Source organism: Grammomys surdaster, unplaced genomic scaffold (genome assembly GCF_004785775.1).
Source record: "Grammomys surdaster isolate TR1022 unplaced genomic scaffold, NIH_TR_1.0 876, whole genome shotgun sequence".
Taxonomy (NCBI): domain Eukaryota; kingdom Metazoa; phylum Chordata; class Mammalia; order Rodentia; family Muridae; genus Grammomys; species Grammomys surdaster.
This window is the reverse complement of record NW_021605295.1, coordinates 132674-139148: the sequence shown is the minus strand read 5'-3', so window position 1 is coordinate 139148 and position 6475 is coordinate 132674. Positions and strand designations below refer to the sequence as shown.

At 46.8% G+C, this 6475-nt stretch overlaps 1 pseudogene; it reads left to right on the top strand.

The window, feature by feature from the left end:
* Positions 1–588: 588 nt before the first annotated feature.
* The window catches only part of LOC114634124, an 8703-nt pseudogene continuing 2816 nt past the window's right edge, over positions 589–6475 (top strand).

The following is a 6475-nucleotide window of genomic DNA, read 5'->3' as shown; positions in this document are numbered from 1 at the left end:
ACAGGGTGATTTTCCTTCAAAGGACAGTCTTGAAAGACAGAACTGGAAACAGGTACAGGTGGAAGTGAGTTGCACCTCCAGATTAAGGCAGCATTTCCTGACGTAAAAATGCATCTAGGTAAGGTCTACAAGGCCTGCAAACGTGGCTGATCCCAAAGTACAGAACAGAGAAGGTGACCTGATATCTCCAGAGGAGAAACTAACACACATCATACCTCTATAATCTCTCTGACTTTGTCTCTGTCTCTCTCTGAATCTCTCTCCCTCTCTGCCTCTCTGCCTCTCTCTCTCTCTCTGTCTCTGTTTCTCTCTGTCTTTCTCTCTTTCTCTTTCTCTCTCTCCCTTCCCTGTTTCTTTACCTGAGCAAGGTGCATGCATAGCCCTGGAAACCTTTGAGGAGAGTATGCAGACTCCAGAATTGCTCCAACTCCTCCCCCAGGCTCCACAGTCTGGGTGCACTGGGTTGTGTCAGGGCAAGACACCTGGCTGTGCAGGATCCAGGCAGGAGTGTGGCTCTGAGGGACCGAGTCCTGGCTGCTCCTGGTGATCTTGGCATCTCTGGTGTCTGTGGAAGTCGCCGAAGACAAGATGGCAAAGGTGGTTCCAGGTAAGGACTGGACAGGGGTCGACAGGGATGGGGAAGGTGTGTGGTGGTGGGGTTCTGGCCTATGCTGCCCACCCAGTGCTGCCTCTTCTTGTCCATAGCACAAAACCTGAGCTGCTTCCAGTGCTTCAAGGTTTGCTGGGTCAACCAGTGTCAGGCCATAGAGTGTAAGCCCAGTGAAAATGTTTGTGTGAGCAACCACATTCTTCTTTACACAGGTAAGGGTTTTCTCGATCTTGGACATCTCCAGGACTTCTGGCAAGGCTGGATCCTAGTCCCAAGCCTGCAGGCCCAACAAGGACTCTAGGTAGTGGACAATACAGGAAGCTGTGGTTTGAAAAGTGGTCTCTCCTTTTTCTCTCCCAATTGCCATGTCATTCATATGTCACTGCTTCTAGAACTCTCCCCAGGACAAAAGCTCCCATGTGACACTGAATTCCCAAATCAACCAGCCAGGCAGGGAAGGGTTTTACCAGGCTACCCATCATGTGGGGCATCACATGGAGTTGCAGAGGCAGTGGAACCTTGGGTAATGTCAGCCTTGGGAAAATGGAACAAAAGCCAACACTTTACCTGAGAAAAAGCTCTTCCATGGAGGAATCCAGCTCAATAAGCCTGGCACCCTCAGACAATCTTAATGAAGATCACTCAGGCACTTTATTTCATGTGGACTCGGACCTTATAAATATTTTGGGATGAGGTGGGTAGGTGCTTTGTATTGGCTCAGTTAGGAATGCTCTATCTGCACGCAGTGTTCAGATATTGTCTCTCAGTGAGTGATTGCCATGGTCCTTCTAGTGGGCTGTCTCAGTCAGTGCTCCAGGACAACAATCAGGTCAGGAGCTAGTTCAAACTCCTGTTGTACTCAATCATGAGTTTTCTTGTTAGGAGCCGCGTCCGCCATCGGAAGATGGCGCCGGTTTCCTGCTTCCTGGTTCTTCTTGCGAGCCTTGCTTGAATGTGCGCCTGCGCAAGGCGCGAAAACCAGTATGCTAATTTGGCGACATCATAAGAGCCAATGAGTGTGCGGCACATCTCCTAAAGCGCTATATAAGCCACAAGCTTTTGGGGCTTGGGGTCCCTCGCCTCACTACCATCTAAGAGAGCTGTAACACTAAAAGAGCTGTAATAAAAATGCTGCCAGAAGAATCCTGAAGCGTGGCGTTCTCCTTTTCGGCGAGGCGGCGCCCTGCATTTTCTGGAGGTTCTGAACTTTGATACAACCTTACCAGTGTTTCTGTCTGGAGGCATGGTCCACTGCCCCACAAATCCTCCTTTTGCTTTTATATAGGAGAGGTGTCATTGGAGTGACTGTCTCCTGTGTTGGGAACAGTTTGATATTCAATCAAGAAGTGATTATCAGTGATCTTTGCAATGCTAGTCATCTACTGCTTTAAAAACTGCATGACACAGGGTGCCATGGTAAGCAATGCTCCAGGTAGTCCATGTCCATGGAGGGACAGATGCCATACTACCAAGGAACTTGAGTATCATGGAGCAAGCATGTTGGGAACATAAAACCCTTGAAGATCACCTGAGCTCTTTGGGCGTTTGCACATCTTTTTCTCCTAGCCCTGATTCATTGACATAGAAGGAACATTCCTCCTCCAGCAGAACACAAGTCTCTTCCTGTTCAACAGGTAGGAAGCCCTGAGCCCTCAGGTTTTGGAGAACAACTCCTGCTAAGGAGGTTATTTGGCATTGAAGAGACTCAAGCTTGTCTGCAGTGGAGGGGACTGCCTGGTCAAGGTTGTTGTGGAAGTCACTGGCCAGTTGCTGTGTTTGGAAGAGGGCTGCTCCAGCAGTTCCTGTCTTGCCTAGTGAGACATCAAGACCCAGTCCAACCAGGAGAGGGATGAAGATCTCTCTTTCTTTGGGTTCCTCCCAACTGCAGGGTGAGTTCTTCAGGTTCATAGAGATAAACCTGCAGAACAATTATTACAGGAGTGCAGGAACCTTGAAAAGGGGCTTGGGTTCTTGCAGGAACCTGTAGATATTTGACAACACAGAAGAGCAGGAGGTTAATGCATATGGATTTGTTGATGGTAATGTACAGGCAGGCACCTGTAAGGTGAGTTATTGAGAAGGGTTCTAAAACTTAAAGGAGGAAGAAATGCTGCCTTTAGTTTGAAGAGAGGAATGTCCTGTGCTTTCCTTGTGGGTAAGGGTCCATGGATCTTATAAATGGAAATGTTAATGGGAACATCTGCTAATAGCAGTCAGGGGAGAGAAGCACAGAAAAAGCATTGGGAGGAGTTGGGTGGGTGGTTAAGGGAAGGAGATCAGTGCATACTGGGTGTATTGTAGCTGGGAGAGGGCAGCTCAGAGTTCTTTCTGAGACTGATTTCCCTGTTGAAGAATATTGACATGGATAAAGACTGATTTGGAGGTGGGGATAGGTTCATAAAAGATATTTAGTTTAGCTATAGGATATGTCACATAACCATTAGGGAATAGTGGACCTGTGCCTTTGTTTCCCAATATTCATGCCATTGGTTGCTGAGGGAGAAAGCTGAAATTGAGTTTTAAGGTTGGTGAGTATGGTGTCACTATGACTGGTGGATTCAATTCTTCAGCTCTAATATCTACATCCTCCACAGATGGAGACCTCCTGGAGACAGTCACCTGTGTTCTGGTAAGGAAAGCAGAGGAAAGGGCTGGGGATAGTGTAGATGAAATCTAGGTGTGGGGAGATCTCAATCCTGGTCTGACATCCTTCACGTGGGCAATCCTGGGTATGAATGAGTTTGTTGTGTCTCTGTAGAGAAGAATCTCTAATAGTAAATGTTGGGAAGGCTGAGAGAGGCTGGGCATTAGCAGAGTCAGTATGAAGAATGACAAAAACAGCCAAGAGAACAGAGGAGAGGGAAGCTTGTGGAGGGCACATTGCCTGGGCAACAGTCCCCAGGTAATAGATATCCTTCCAGGAGATCCAGTTGTTCCTTTCGGCATGGCATTCCCTCTACCACCTCCTTCTTCTCCTGCTCCTTCTTCTCCTCCTCATCCTCTTCTTTCTTGTCCTCCTCTTCCTTCCCCTCCTTCTCCTTCTTTTCTTCCTCCTCTTCTTCCTGCTCCTTCTCCTCCTCCTCTTCCTCATCTGCCTCCTGCTCGATCCTTTATTTGCCAGTGAGAGGCAGACCATCTTCTTGGTTGGTGGTATGGTGTTGGACATTTCTTGCAGAAACCCAGATAGGTGTAGGTTACTACTCTGGGAAAACACAAATTAAACACCTCCCAGTTGTAAGGAGAGGGTCTCTTCCGTTCCATATTCTGTGCAGAGGACCATGCCATCATACTAGAATCAGGGTGGTAGTTGTCAATTTTGGTGTGTGCCAATGGAGAAGGAGAGGAGAATGTTTAGAGTTTTTGTAGATGTTAAGTAAGTTTGGTGTAGTCATACCTATCTTTAATAGTACGTCTGTGGTAGGGGTGGTAGGTCGTTTTTTTTTTTTTTGTTTTGTTTTAGAAGTTAAGCTTTTAGGGTTTGATGTGTTCTTTCTACTATTCATCAGCCCTGAGGATTGTGGGGGATGCTTATATGGTGGGCAATTTCCCATTGTGTGCAGAAAATATTGAATTGAGAGCCAGTGAAGACAGGGCCATTATCAGTTTTTATCTGTTTGGAAATGCCCATGATGGCAAACGTGGAGAGCATGTGGTGAATTAACCTTTTTGAGTTTTCAATTGTTTGGTCTGTAGCCCATATAAAATGTGAGTATGTAAATGTGGTGACAAAAACATTTTTTGCCTATCAAATTGGGGGATACGGGTGACATCGATTTGCCATAAAGCGTAGGATTTGGGCCTTGGTGATTGGTGCCATCCTCTGTAAAGCTGGGGTTACAGTGAGGGATACACAAGAGGAGAGCATGTTTTTATTGTCCTTGGAGTTGAGGATGGGGGATGTGGGGAAAGAGCATATGAAGGCCATTTGTATTTTTGTGTATGTACAGATGTAATTGGTCTTCTTGCTCAGTGGAGACTATGAATGTTTCTGTTGAGGAGGTTTGGTCAGTGAAGGCTTTTCCTTCGGATATCAGACCTGGCAGTCCACTGTGAGATCTGACCTGCTGGATGTAGATGGGAGAGGCCCTTTCCTGTAGGAGGGTGGAACCTGTGTGAGTTGAGGGGACAGTGGGTTGGCATCTAGTTTAACAAAGTATTTTGACAAACAGGCAAGCAAATTTACAGCATATACACTGTCTGAAAAGGGGATAAGGGGCCCCTTGACTTCCTTTATATGCTAGAGAGATAGCATATAATTCTTTATATTGGGAGGAGCTGTGGGGCAGCTCTCTGAATCTGAGAATAGGAGGTTCATCCTCCGGGCAGTAGTATAATACGTATGCAGCTCCCCTCTTTCCCTCATTGGTAAATATTGAGGGGCTCCAACTATGGGCTTTGGGGGAAGGCCATCTCAACATAGAGAGGACAGAGACCCATTTGTCATTGGGGTAACAGTTACCAATTTCTCCAAGGAAAAATCTTACCTGTTAGGCTGATAGCAATGGAGGTCAGTGGTCTGACTAGCCAAAGAACATCAGAGACGAAGAAGAGCGTGACAAGGAGACAGCTTCTTTTCCTAAAGTTTGTAGGGCTCTGTTTTGCCATTTTAAATCATATAAGAGAGTGTATCTACATCGTTAGAATTCTGGATACACCACCCATCTGGGTGTGGTTCCATTGCAACACCCCTGGGTGTATATGGCCACCTGATAGAAGAACTGGTAAGGTAGTAGCAAAATTTAACGTCCTGATAAAACTCATAATTGAGATTGGAAGCACTTAGACTAGGACCTGCGCAGATTCCTGTTCTAGAGCACATTACCTTGACACCCCACAAATAGGACCATGACAACTAGCCCAGAGGTCTCTATGCTAATGAGGCATCCAGGGAGTCTGAGTGTTTGGCCTATAAGCATCCCTCCCTAGGCATCTCTTCCTGCAAACTATTTAACCTGTGGTTCATTCTGAGTAAGCCATATGCATCTTCCTGTGCCATGAATAAAGCAGTTTGGACAAGCAAGGACTGTCTCCTTCATCAAGGAGTGTTATGCCCAGGTTTCAGGCTCCCCAGCAGAGCTCAAAGAATTGCAAAATCCCATGCAGTGAGGCAAAGAACCTTTTAATAAATTCAAACCCAGGTTCAGATTACAATCTTCCCACTTCTGATCTTCCAATCTTCTGATTACAAGGTTCGCACTGCACAGGACAGGATTGAGATGCTTCATTGAGGGGATAAGGGAATTTATACACAGGCAGGTTCAGGAGTTCCAGGGTTACATGACAGATAAGGGAAGTCATTCTTCAAACACAATGCCATCTGTTTAGGAGGTGGGCAGTGTTGCACAATTGGGGAGGGAAGCTCCTTTGGCCTTCAAGTTGCTATTAGTGGTAAATGTTTTTATAAACAGGTCCCAGCTGTCTGGGAATGCTTAATAGTCTCATAATATGACACTTAACCTCTCTAAGGATGTGTGCTTCTTCACTTCTCCCAAGGCCAGAAGCCACCTGTGCTGGGGAGTGCCTAGTTCTCCATCAGAGAGAGTGCCAGCCTCTTTGACAAGGAGTCTGGGAGCAGTGGCTGTTAGTCTGTTCTCAGGCTGGCATTTGCCATTCCTGGGAGAGGGTTCAAATTAGGGAGTGCTACTGGAATGTGAATTGTGTCTCCTTTGAAGGGTCAGGTGGCTGCTGGAAGGAGCAAGGGGAGTGAAGGGGAGATTTTGTGAGGGTGAGTGAGTGCTGAGGTGAGAGGAAGTGCTGAGAAGAGGGGTTGTGCTGAGGCTGGGGAAGTGCTGAGGTGAGAGGAAGTGCTGAGGTGAGGGGAAGTGCTGAGGTGAGAGGAAGTGCTGAGGTGAGAGGAAGTGCTGA